General features: G+C 39.4%; 1 long non-coding RNA gene across 1 annotated transcript; it reads left to right on the top strand.

The window, feature by feature from the left end:
* The first annotated feature begins 9,423 nt into the window (after nucleotides 1–9,423).
* Nucleotides 9,424–13,213, top strand: LOC130150960 (uncharacterized). The gene is made up of 3 exons (XR_008822443.1): nucleotides 9,424–9,636; nucleotides 9,959–10,032; nucleotides 12,835–13,213. It is a non-coding gene; the product is annotated as an uncharacterized LOC130150960 (long non-coding RNA).
* Nucleotides 13,214–13,914: the final 701 nt, after the last annotated feature.

Below are 13,914 nucleotides of genomic sequence, written 5' to 3'. Positions count from 1 at the left end.
CAGCTAGGAAACGTGCTTGCTAGGACGCAGACTGCAGTAGAATTTTGGAAGAGGCATGCTAACATGCCTTCTTGGTGCACATGGCAGGAATCCAGCTTACATTTGCAGCGATGTTCTTAAAACTACCTTAAATGAGATCTCATATATTTTATCCACACAAAGTTGAAATTTATTCTAGTTCTTATCTGGACTGCAATGCATGAAAGTCTTAAGCAGCCTGATAGATTGCTGGGATGATACCTAACAGAAAGCAATGTACAAATAAAATATCTGGCATCAAAATATGAAAGAAATGAGTATGGATCTCTGGAGTTGTGGAATTTTAGCAGTTCTCCTATGCAAAAACCTTTCTCTCTTATACTTGGGGGACTTCTGAATTTTCAAGACATAAATTCCAGAAAACAAGCGCCTCATGGATGGGAGCAGCTTTGTGTACTGCTACAAGAATATTCTCACTTGCTCCGTCTTTATCTTTTATGCATGTACACATGCATGCACAGGCACAAGGGTCAGTTTTACGAGAACTAAGAGGTTACAGTACCCCTTTACACAGAGCCAAGTCTGTGTACGTTTGAACAAATAAACCTGTCTAGCCTTTATTTCTTCTTACTTCCCACCTTTGCAGAGAAGATGTGTCATGAATAATGTCACCAGACACGGTCTTAAAATGTCCTTTGGCATTTAAAAATGTGCTAAAATCACTCTGCAGATATATTACAGCTTTAAAAGTAGTTATTGGAGAAGATACACAACGCTTTTTTTGTGCTCAGTAATACCCTTATTTCTGGCTGGCCCAAAGACCAGCACTGTGGAAAGGAGTGTCATGCAAGAAAGTTTGAAAACAGCTAGGAGGAACACAGTGTTCCAAGCCTGAATATCTCCAAAAATACCTCTAAAGCAGCTTAGCATGAGTGAGAGTCAAAAGAATGAGCAAAGAGGAGAGTGACTGGTTGAAGCAGTGAGTTTTTCCAGACAGAGAAATATAACTAGTATTTGTTTGTTTGTCAAAGAAAAATCCCACACAGTATCTGAAAGCCAGACACCCTCGTAAAGGGACCCACATAAATCACTCTCCTCCCCTCTCCCTGTCTCTACACGGTGATTCCTGCCCAGTGACAGACAGCTCCTCTTCTCCTCCTGTACTGGCCTCTGAGCCGCCTCTCTGCTGGAGCTGTTTGTCTGCAGTGATTCATCCCAGGATGCGAACCAGGAAAAGCAGGCTAAACTGTCTCTCCTGCTAGGAGGGAGGGGAAAAAAGTGACCCACGTGTTCCCAAGCATGTATGCGTCTCATTCTCTCGGAAAGGGAGAAATAACTGCAGGGCTGGATTTCTGGGTTTCAGAAGACCACGGAATTTTAAACATCGGGGATGTTTTCAATAAACACTGTAGATGTTTGGCTCATAACCTTGTTCAGATTATGCATCTCAGTCTGCACACTGCGGAAATCTGTCTCCACAGCATATGTCAGCAACCTGAGCAACTTTCTCAGTGCTGGAACAACATGAAATCTGCTGCCCTCCCTTTGTCTTGCTGCTGGCGCCCATGACTCTCATTTGCCTTAAGTCACCAGTCTGGGAGGGGGGTTGAGGGGAGGGAGAAGAGGCAGCTGAAGGGTCACCCTGGTGCATGTGCTCCTGGGGCTTTGATGGATGCATAAACTTCTTGTAGCCGATTCTTCCATCTCTTGTCTCTGCTCTGGTGTCTTCCTCTACCCACACTGGAGCGTGACAGGACTCCTGATTTTTAAAAACTCAAGCAAACCAGGAAAGTTGTATTTTTTGGCTTATTGCCCCAATTTATGCTCTCCCCTCGGAAAATCTTTACTTCATCTAAGCTAAGACTGAGGTTTTACCATGATACCATAGCAGGCTTCAGATAAAACAAAGGTAAAACAAAATAAAACCTCCATACATTTCTTTCACTATCTTCTTTCATCTGTCTGCACTGTACCTGCTTCTGTGTTTAGGACTCACGCTGCCTGGTAAGAAAAAGCTTCTTGTGAAGGATGTGTTGAGGAGCCATTGTCCAAGAGCTACCCCTCCATGATGTCAAAGCCTGGAAGCTTAAACCTGTCAGATCTGTATCTAACAAGGTATTGGTAAACAGTGGTCTTTGATGGGAGAAATTGCCATGCAAGCCACTCAGAGACTTGGCAAGAAAAATGCAAGAATGTGTATTAGTGGTTTATCTAGCAAAGCTAGGGGCAAGTATAAGGACAACAGCAGAACTCTTCAGCAAGGATGAAAAGCACTTGGCTGTTGGAAGGGAACCCAGTTTGCAAAGGCATTTTGAAAGTCAGTGAGATAACGCCAGGCAATAGCACGTTACAAGTTACCCACTGGGTAGCCCTGTTAAACTTATTGAGAAAAAGTTAAATTTTCTACTACTTGACATTGGGTTGACTGTATTTTTACTTTAAAAAAAATCATAAGCAGGAGATGTAATAAAAGGGAGTTGTTTTAACTTCAAACTCCTGAACAGTTGTTTGGCATCTGACAGAGGTACAAAGATATTCCATGTTTAAATTTAAGCACAGTTGAGTTGGGGCTTTGCCTGCAGCAATTATTTATATATCAGTAAAGTAACTAGTAGCAGTAATAAGCTGTTATATAAGAAATAAATGGGCTTTGCATAGTTTTTTTGGAAATGCAAGGTTAAGATGACTTACAGGATGATGGCATTTGCACTTCCCCCCCCACCCCCATCCCCCCATTTGACTTCTTTGTGCATCACCTGACAGTAAAGGTACATAGACTCAAAGCAGCCTCTGCTTTTCGTCTGGAGAGAGAGAGAGAATAACAGCACACAGGCAGTTAGCCAGAGCTTGGTGACAACCCCCTTGCCACATACCCCATTGACTGAACACAGATATGCCACTGTATGACATGCTGGAGGAGAAAAGGAGCACAAATGGTGACTTTTAGAAGTATAACGTTAACCTGATGTACTCAGGTATGGAAATTATAAAGGAGCTGTCAGTTGCCTTATAGAAAACCTAGAGTTTCTCCACTTTTACAATGAGGGAACTGTGTGCAGTCTTGGCAGGCACCTGTGCTTTCACATGCATGCAGGAACAGGGGAGCTCTAAGCCTGAGTCTGAAGATAATCACTGTGTGGAGACGGGAAATTGCTAATTACTGCAGTATATAAGTTGGTAGACTTTTTTTGCTGCAGCTTCAAGACAACAATAAACATGCAGAAAGCCTTTTCCCATTCTGCTCTGTATTACTGTTAATTTCACAGTCACAAATTTCAGAGCGTTTTCTTTCTTTCTTCATTTGTTATCACACCCTAAGTACCCTTCTCATGGTGACCCAACCCCTGCAACTTTCACAGGACTAATTAAAAGGCAAGCGTGTGGTTTGCTAAACATAATGAGGAGGTCTATGCATAAGTCAGGATCTCTATTACTGGCTGCAGCCATACTATTAAACACCCTTATCCACCAAAATAAGGTAGCCACACGTGAACTGCTGATTGCAAATGGTCTTTGGTCTGTGATAACTCTGAAACCACATCTAAAAATAGTTTGGGAGAGTGCTTGTTAGCTCGAGCCAGAAACCATGTTTAAGATATAATGATTTAATGAGGTAGATGCTCAAATGCAGGTGCCAGGATCTTTGGAGCTGGTAGACTCACTGACACATTTGTGCATGCGTGGCCCTTGCAGCACTGCCCGGTGTGCACCACCCACCAGTGCCCCACCAGGAGGGCACAGCTCTTCCAAGCCTTGGTCCCCGCTACCCCTACGCCTGGCTCCATGGTGTCCCCAGCACCACTGTAACCTCCAAGTCATGACAGTCAACCTGCTGCTCTTTCAATGACCCTGGAAAGGGGCCCCAGGCCCTGCAGAACCGCTGTACTCCTGACCTTCACCAGGGAGAGACCTATGACTCTCGCTGAGGTGTCTCCGGCTGAACACCACATCCACTTTGCCATCAAAGACAGCCTGCCTAACAACAAGGGCAAAAAAATCTTACATGTGGGCTCCTTCCTCAGCAAACCCAGGCAGTCTGCTCTACTGGATTCACTCATACCTGATGCAGTTTTCTACCTTAAAAGCAGATGCTCAAGCTTTATTGATCGCCCTTCCCCGCTCCCACCAGTCCAACCAGCCCAGCATAATTTCTGAGCAGGTTCTGCTCACAGCAAGGGCACAGAAACCAAATGCCACATAGGTGGAGAAAAATCAAGCACCATTGATGATATGTCCATTTAAAAGAGAAAAAAACCACAACACACCTCTGTGATACTCTGACCTTGCCACTGTCCTCCAACTCATTCTACTCTTCCCTCCGTGCTCCTCTTCCCCTGCCCCTCTTCACACCTCTGGCCTGGAGTGCCAGAGTGCCTGGGGGTGTGGGGAGGGTGAATGCATGTGCAGGGAGAGGCAGGGCATGGCCCATGTAAGAGGTGAACACCTGACTACCTAAGCTGGTGAAGAAACTCAGAAACATTGTTCAGAGGATCCGGGGCTCACCTATCTGTCTTTGGTGTGTGTTTGAATTCACACAAAATTCCCATACACCTAAGATGGCACTCTCTCTTCACAGATAGTACTGCAAGGGACACAGAGAGCATCCTGCATGGGATCTGGGCATCAAAGAGAGAGCAGATGGGACAGGCTCGATGTGGAATGTGAATGTTTTTTGAGCCAAGTCCATAACCACTTGTGTGTGTAAAGTTTGGGTCGTCCTGCCAGAATATAAGAAAATAAAAATCCCTCTTCGGGTCAGTGGAACGGTCCATCCAGTGCCAGCAGTGGCAGCAGAGGAAGGTAGTCAGGGAGACCATGTAAGCAACACCAGCCTCGGTCGCCTGTTCCCCTGGGACCTCCTCAGCAGCCAAAGAAGTTATGTAAAACATGCTAGAGGTTAGCAGTGTCAGAGGATCTTCAGGACCAGACTTGGTGACCACCACTGCTAGAGTAGGACATTTGCTCACTTGCTGATATTCACCCAGTTTGCAAACACCTCTGCAGAGGTGTCCTCTCGTGTAAAAAACAGTTAGGAAGCTAATACTCAGGCCTTGCCTATCCTATGGAAGGGGCAGGTGCCATTTTGCTTGCCTGTTTATTGCCATGAGTTAAGGGACTGCAGGAATGACAGAAAGTGAAATGCAATTAATTATTATTATCACTGATGTTTCAGGTAGCTGTTATTAGAAATTATTTATGATACTGAAGTAGTTGCTGGTCAGAAATTCTTTGTCAATCTGTTTTTAACAATTACATTTATGTTTTGGTCAAGAAGTGTTCCTCAGGACCAAGATTTGAACTTGAGGCAACCATGTCTTTTTTAATATGTCTCTAAGACTCTTTGCATACCTTGTCCTTACCTCTACCTTTATTCAGTAGGGTGTTTTTTGCTGAATTTTGGCATGAGACACACCTATATTAAGGGAAGCCTGTTAGCTTTTGGACTGGGACTAAGATGAACTCTTGATCATCACCGGAAGCCAAAATAAGGACAAATATTTAAATGTCAGGCCAATTCTGAATGTCACACAACTCACAAACGTGGGCATGTGCCCATGCGCCAAACTACTCTCAGAGAAAAAGATGTACAATTTTTTAAGGCAGAATGGTAGAAAAATAAAACAGAAAAAGTTATTATAATTGATGATTAATAAATGTTTAAAATGTTTCCAAAAATACCAAAGCAGAAAACTAGCTTCTGTTTTTTTGAAATAGATAAAACATATTTATGATTTAACTAAAAACACTATGAAAAAAAGTAAATATTATATAATTACATACTAATTTCTATTCAGGAATTTGCTGTTCCTACCCACTGTTCAAGTCTGGAACATTTCATCTTCAATAAATATTTCTATTCATACGTGGTCTTCTGGAACAGTCCCAGTTTAAATGAAAAGACCAACTTCTTCTAGATCACCACCTCATTTATACAAGGCTGGCTGGAAAAAGTAAACTGGATGAGTTTGGCCTCATTTTTCTAATCCTTAATTATGCAGCAATACACATTTACATATTAGTTCAAGAGGGTTTTTTCAGGAGTAGCCTGCGAAGAAAGGAGGAACAGCTCTCAGCATTTTTGCTTTGCCAATTTTCTTTAAAAAAAAGAAAGAGTAGAAGTGCTCAGAAAATTTCTGCAATTTCCATCCAGGTGTTATGAACTCAGACGACTCTTTGGAAGAGCCATTTTTAAGAACTAACTTCAAAAGAAAAATTATCTGTTCTGTCTTTTTTTCCCCTTAGATGTTAGAATGTGAAAACTTTATTTTTAATGTTTTCTGGAAAACAGAAAAGCTTGAGGAAGTTGAGCATACGCAGCTGGGATTTTCAGAGCCAAGAAATGAAAGGCACGCTTGTTTCTTCTTAATTTTGCTTCTTTTTTTTTTTTTAGATTAAAAAATAATCAACATTAAGAGATAGGAAAAGTTACAGTGGTGACACTTGAAAGCAGACTAGATGAACCACTGAGCTCGAAGGGTAGATGTCAGTGGTACAACGTTCAAGTGCTAGGTAGGTACTGGCGGTGTTCCTCAGGGAATGATCTGGGTCAATAAATGTTTAAGTGCACCCTTAGTAAGTAATTCAAAAACAAAATCCAGATGAATGGAACTGTCAGTAAACTGGAGGGTAGGGCTGCAACTCAGAGGAATCTCATCAAGCTGGAGAAATGGGCTGGCAGGAACTTCATGAAGATCAGTGAAGGGAATTGCAAAATCCTGCCCCTGCAGAGGAATAGCCAGAAGCACCAGTACAGGCTCAGGGCCAACTGGCTAAAAAGCAGCTTGGCAGAAAAGGACCTGGGAGACCTGGTAGACAACCAGTTGACCATAAGCCAGAAATGTGCCCTTTCAGTGCTGAAAGCCAGCTGCATACCAAGCTGCAGAGGGGAGAAGACCAATGCTTACCAGTTGAGGGGTGGGATCCTTCCCCTCTGGTCAGCATTGCTGAGGTACATCTGGAGTGCTGGGTCCAGGTCTGGGCTCCCCAGTGCAAGACAGACATGGACATACCCGAGGTAGCTCAGTGGAAGGCCATCCAGAAGTTGGGACACTGGAGCATATAGAACGTTCCATATGCATTGGATATGCAATGGAGTGCATAAGGAGACACTGAGAAAAGTTGGCTTGTTTAGCCTGGAAAAAGGGGTTCAGGGGAGATTTCATTGCAGTCTTCCCCAGCCTGAATGGGAGGTATGGAGGAGTCAGAGTGAGGCTGCTCTTGGAGGTGCAAAGCAGAAGGACAAGAAAGAAGAGACCCAAGTAGAAGCAAGCAAAATTTTGACTCTATGTGAGGAAAAAATTGTTTGCTATGAAGGTGGTCAAACCCTGTAACAGGTTGCCTGAAGAGATGTGGGGCATCTCCATCCCTGCAGGCATTCAGAACTCAACTGGACGCAGCTCTGAGACATTTACTGTAGTTTTGTAGTTGTCCCAGCTTTGTGTAAGGAATTGGGCCAGATAACCACAAGGGGTCCCTTTCAATCTACATTATTCTTTGATTGTATGTTAGCTCATCAGTCATAATGATTATATCTTTATGAAGAATCAGATTACATTACATACAATAATTTTACTAACTGTAATGCTTACAAGACAGGAAAGGAAGGTGGGGTTAAGAAGAATTGTACAGAATACATCCTCAATGAGTGCTATACATGAGAAAGAAAGGGGGGTACTGGGCCTTTAAGAAACGATATCAGGGATCAGATTTGTGCATGTGTGAGGATGCCTCATCAAAAAGGTATGCAGGAGTAGTGTGTGGGGCGGGCGATTGTTCCTGTGGGCTGAATTCAGTCCATAGCTGGGTGCATCCTATCTAGGCTGTTTGCAGGTGCTGTGTCACCATAGTAGCAAAATACGGTTCTGTCTTATCTTTAATCTAGATGTCATCGCAGAATGTGCCCCAGACATTGTAAAATTAATTTGTGAATTGAACTTCTTCTGGCTTTTCTGTGCTTGTTTTGATACTTCATGTGCTTTACAGTTACCCTTTACATAATGGGGAACCTTCTTCAAATGCTGATGTAATTACCATTAGGGAGCATAAACAATTTCTGAATCAAAGTCAAAGGTCTCATTTTCCTAAACGGTTGCTAGGGGAAGAGCTTATTTTAAGCTTTGAAACGTATCTTCCAATTTCCTGGGTCTGTAGTTTTCACCAAGTATGTAAATGTTAAACAAGTACAAATTAATTCTCTGATGGCCTGTCTTAGCAGAGAGTAAATCTGTTAAGGCTTATGCAAAAAGAAAGACCAGTGGTCTTCATGCAACTACCACTACTAATTAAAGGTCTTTCTTCATTTTATATGAAGTTTTTCTCCAGCTGTCTGAATGATATAAGCAAAGTCATTTGTCCTTCCTTTGCCTTACCTGAGGTATGAGGAAAAAAGGATTTAAACAGTTTTGGTAGGGTAAGGAGTTACAATCTTGTGGAAGAGAAGCGTTCTTAAAAAAATAATGTTATCATAATTTAAAACCTTGTTTATTAATATATATTCAGTAATTAATAATCTACCACCCATGAAACCAACCTGTTTTGGTTTAGATCTTTCACTTGTTTAAAAAAAAAAGTCTTTTTTTCATTTCGATGTGGCTATCTGAGCCACAAGTAACTTCAACAGAGATGTGAAAGCTACCTAACTTGTAAAACAAGAATTAGTAATCCAGTGTGGCATTCTGTATGCAAAGTGTGTATACAGAATGTGGAGATACATGCAAAAAATATTTCATATGTCCTTTTTTTCATTTTTCTTTTGCATTTCATAGTTTTTCTGGCTTACAGCCAAGCTGCCTTTTAAGAAATATAAAGTCATCTTAGTTTTCAGCAAAAGAATCCTATTCTGATTTCCACACCAATGTGCGGGGCTAGTCTTTTGTTCTGGCTTATAATGGAATGTGAGACTGAACCGAAAGAAAATTACTCAATTGACTTCTAAGAATGAAATGACTTATTCTTAAAATTCTCTGGGGTTCTTTTTCTCCCCTTCTCTTTCCCTCATCATTTAAAAGATAAAAATAAAAAAAGGAGGAAATAAACAGATTTCTGATAGTTGTTCTTGCTTAAAGCCATCATCCTCTTTCTTTTTTTAATCAGCTAATGCAGTGTGCTGAAGAGATAGCGCTGATCAGACAGTGCATTGTGACTTCAGATTGTAGTTCACTCTGAGCAGGTTTTTCAGAGAGGAAGTATTTCTGAAAATGAGAATCTGTACAGCAAGCAGAGACAGGGCAGGGCCACGGAGTTCAGATCCAGACATGCATTACAATGTGAGTGCCGACCTAGTTAAACCTCACAAAAGAGATCTGTCAGCTGGAAAAACTGCTCTCAGGGTCTGATAAATGCTTATGAACAACCAAGGGTGCTTTGAATGCTGTCAGTGGATCACTCACTGGTTTTTGATATTGAGAAAAAAATCTGAATCGGGGTCACTGCTAAGCTCTGCGAGCACAGAATCAGCACGGCAGGAATTAGTGGGAAAGCAGAAAAGTGCTGCCTGCTTCTTGGGAAGCACTGCTGTTGTACTTTCCAGTGATTACATCTTCAGAAAATTTTATTAGTAGTATGTTTACTATTGCAGATCATGCAAATATCCTGAAAATGAAGTGCTTGTTAGATGACCTGACTTTGCAAATCTTATCTCAGAATATGATAAGAAAGGTGGTAGGCTAGTGGAACTATTCAAAATATTATTCTAATTTTAATCTAATCTGTTAAAGAAAGGAAAAAGTCTGAATTTTGATTTGATAATGTATTAAGATTTTTCATTTAAAATTGTTTATAAAGTAGTATTTTCATTATTAATGGAGAAAGCCACTTTCTTCTTACTTTTTAAAAACTGTTTTTCCATCAAAGAAACAGAATGTTAGAAAGTAAGATACTGCGAAAGGAACAAGAATGGTTTCTCTGTGTTTTCCTCCTAGAAAAATAGAGGTATTAAGAAAAACTGGTTTAAAATATTGAATATTACTCTCATTTCTAGGCTTTGGTTTTGCCCTTCCTTACATATGCTACACTTTCTGAGATGAAAGAAGTGAAGAAGAACAAACCTTTCAGGTAAACTATCCAACTCCATTCTAAAGAAGTAATTTGAAAATTGTGGGAAATATTTTTTGTGAAAATTTAGGAAAATTGATAATTTTAATTAAAAATAAAATGTGAATGTATTTTAAAAATTCTTATTCTTCGGATTAGAAAAATATAAATGGCATTTAGTCAAGTTACTGGAATTCTTGTTTCTCACTTTCTATCCATAGGTATTTTTGTGAATATGTATATGTGTATTTATATTTATATAGAACAATAGTTTCTGTGGTATGCTTTCCAGTGTTAAGTTTGCACATAGAGTCAGAAGCAGGATAATGAAAAATCAGGCCAGCCTAAAGTGGGTAATGGTCCCAGGTATAGCTGAGCCTGGGAACAAAATTAAGTAGAAGTTATTAACTTCCAAGATTCAGTAAAGTCAGCTTTGGTGTAAATTGACAGATTGCAGCTTAATAGCTACCCTGCATTTTGGGACTAACAAAATGGTTGCCCCCCATTACCGAGCCATTCCTTTTGTGCTCTCAAAATATTGGGTTTACATTAGCAGGTGTCCACTTCTTTGAAATGTCCCTAGATTTGCCCAATAAGTGTAAAATTGGGAGTGACTCCAAGAAAGCTCATCTTGTATCAATGTTAATCGCAAAAGAGCATCATGACTGCTAGTGTGAATACATAATCTGAGGAATATTTTGTAGTAGAAATGTTCTCACAACAGTTCCTATTTTAGAACATGGTAGAATAGATTCCTGTTTTACCAGGCTTAGATTAGAGGATATAAATTAATAAGTAAGCATGAGGTGCATGTGATTCAGACCATGATTAACTTTCCAGTTTCAAAGTTAACATAGACATTGTAAATTATTTGCCTTAATCCTTTAAAACAATGAAACTACTCATTGCAGAAGTGATAGGAAACAAGGAAAATTTCTTGCCTGGGAAAAATCTTTGAGAATAACAGAAATTAGTCATGAAAAAAATTCATTACATCTATTTCCTGTTCCAAGGAGAACATTTTCTGTTTTTCAAGTTTAATTGGACATGTCCCAGACACTGGTTTCCCCTTCTGCCCTTAGGAGATTCTTCTACTGTCTAACAAATCTCATTATCAGAATGTTTTACTAGTCTAAACTCCCTGTCTTCATTTCATCCCATTTCTTCTATTAAACACTATTTCCAGCCACATTTGCAAGAAAGTGTTTAGTGTGCAGTGGCTGCGAGTGATTAAACCTGAGAAGAGCCATAAATACCAATAATAGACAGTTAAATCTATCCTACTACTTTCTCATTTTCTGAGATCCTTTTGGTACTAACACTTAATTGCAGCTGACATTTAGACAGACCCACATTTCAAACCTTGGGCAGGTGGTGAGCACAGTCAGATTAGCAGTTCATTACCAAATCCGTCATGCTGGCATAAATCCAATAAGACATGCTAAGGAGTTGCTATGAATTCTTAAAACCCTTCCTCCCTAGATAATTACATACCAATAATTGAAACACCACTGCTGGCATAGCTCATAATTTACGTCAAAGTAAAGTTATTTTAAAAGAGTATTTATCAACAGTTTTCTCTTTCATCCTTTAATTTCCCTTTATTTTTTCTTTCTCATAAATACGTGGTAAGACAGATACCACATAACAAGTGCCAAAAGCATCAGTTTAAAAAGAATGCTGTTCTATTATTAACGTAAACATTATTTAAAATGGGTAATAGCTTATTTCATATAATTTTCTTCATATGTTTCTTTCTAGAAATAAAATCTTCAAAAGGTGAGTTCTCTATTGTTTTAGGAAGACCATTTTTAATTTCTCTTTGCCTCAAAATAGTGATTTTCAGAACAGGTATCATTCTGCCTTACACTACAATAAGACTCTGAGGTTTAATTTTTGTTTTGAGTCTCTAAAAAGCAAGGGAATTTATACATTAATATTGATACTTTTTCTTTTGCTATGAATTAATGAAAATAGGTGCTTTTTGGATGTCAGCTCTAATTAACTATCCTTGAAAATATTTAAAATCGAGTCAACTTTCAAAAATATTTTTTTCATTACTATTATCACATTTGCTGTCTTTAACATCTCTGAAAGAAAGGAAATTAGTTTATCCATTCTGATTTATTTCAGTTTAAAAATTTATAATCCATCATGTTGTTAGGAATTTTAGAAAGTACTTTATATCTTTTTACTCATAGGGAATTATGCAGAAGTAGCTTTTAAACAATCCTTCAAAGAACATGCTAGTGTAGTCCATCACATATGAATGAAATTTGCTCTATGTGATGTGAAACTGGGCTCACGCAATCACCTTCAGGGTTTTTATCCCCCAGGTATTGTAATCAGAGGTATAACCTGAATAACAATAATGAAATAAAATCCTAGAGAAAATTATATATTTCATTCAAATATATATCCTGAAACAATTATTTGCTGATTTCATTGAAAAATCAAAGTATGAATTCCCTCCTAATCCCACAGTTTCTTGCTTGTGCCACCCAGGCCAATTATTCACAGAGCTTTATTTCAGAAATGTCAGGGATCATCCAGACATTCAAATACAACCATGAAAAATCACAAATCATGATAAAAAGTAACTTGACCTTGATTTTCTCAAGGAACATCTGGTAAAAACTTAAAGGAAGATCATAGGAAACACGGGACCTAGAGGTATCGTACTAGGCTAGTTTTTCCATTTTTAATTGCTGAGCCATGGGCCCTGCTTTAGGCATAATTCCTAGGAATATTAGACTACTATATTATTTATAACTGCCTGCAACAGATGTTGAAATGCACTTTTCTCCTCTCTCATTCATACAGATGGAGTGTGTGTGCATATGTCCAGCGTACTTGCAGAGGAAACAACCAGATCGCTGGCACAGCTCCTTTGCCAGGAAACTCACTAAGAAGCATCACATAAGGCATCTCTTCTCCTGTGCACAAAAAGGCCCTAAAAAGTGGAAGAACTTAGTCATATGTGTGAACCATGAACCCTTCTCAAACACTAACACACTCCTGAATGGGGGTGTGTGTGTGTGTGTGTGTGTGTGGAGTATCTAAGGTGATAATATTTAAAATAAAAAATAGAATTTGAAAGTAAAAGTACCTGTCAGCGTCAGACTAACAGCACTTAAGCATCTGTTTCTTTGGAGATGATGCGTTGATATCTGGCTCATGACTGTTTCTGCAATATTAAAATCTACCAACTATTCACTAAAAATGTGAACTACTTCAATAAATTCCTACTAGTCTGTTACTGCAAGTATAATAGTTTGCAATCCTACAGTAATGATAAAAAACTCAAACAAACTAAACCCAGTAAGATATGCAGGATCAGTGACTAAACACTGAGCCTGGAAAACAATTGCAGAGTAATTTTGACCATATAATCAAAGATTTTTATACTCTTCCAGGATGTCATTAAAAACTCTTTCGTATAATGTCTCTAAAGAGTTCAGATGGCTCCACACTGATTACTTACAAAAGGAGGGATTCTTCACAGAGGTTAACATAAAATACTGAAAAATAAGTTATCAAGAACACAATAGACAAGCAGTGGAGGTTGCAGTGTAAGTAGAATCTCATCCCTCAGCAAATACAAAAGTCAAGCAATGAAGAAGGGGAAATATCTTGCTTATTTTAAAATAGAAACACAAACTGGCAGATCCAAGTGGACAGACTTTTTCTCAGTAATTGGAAAACTGAAATAATGCCACTACCATTTCTATCCTTAAGTGAAAATACAAAAATCGAGGCAGTTGCAATTGCAGTGGCATGACACTGCTCTTGGGCTTTGGCAAACTAACAGCTAGAATACCGTGTGACACTATCCATTAAAGACAACCTCAGACTGTGAGCTACTTGCTGTGTAGCTTGACTCAAATGGGATGCAGCTGATGT

This window comes from Falco biarmicus, chromosome 6 (genome assembly GCF_023638135.1).
Source record: "Falco biarmicus isolate bFalBia1 chromosome 6, bFalBia1.pri, whole genome shotgun sequence".
NCBI lineage: Eukaryota > Metazoa > Chordata > Aves > Falconiformes > Falconidae > Falco > Falco biarmicus.
Note: the sequence above shows the minus strand (reverse complement) of the source record. Positions and strands in the feature narration are given on the sequence as shown.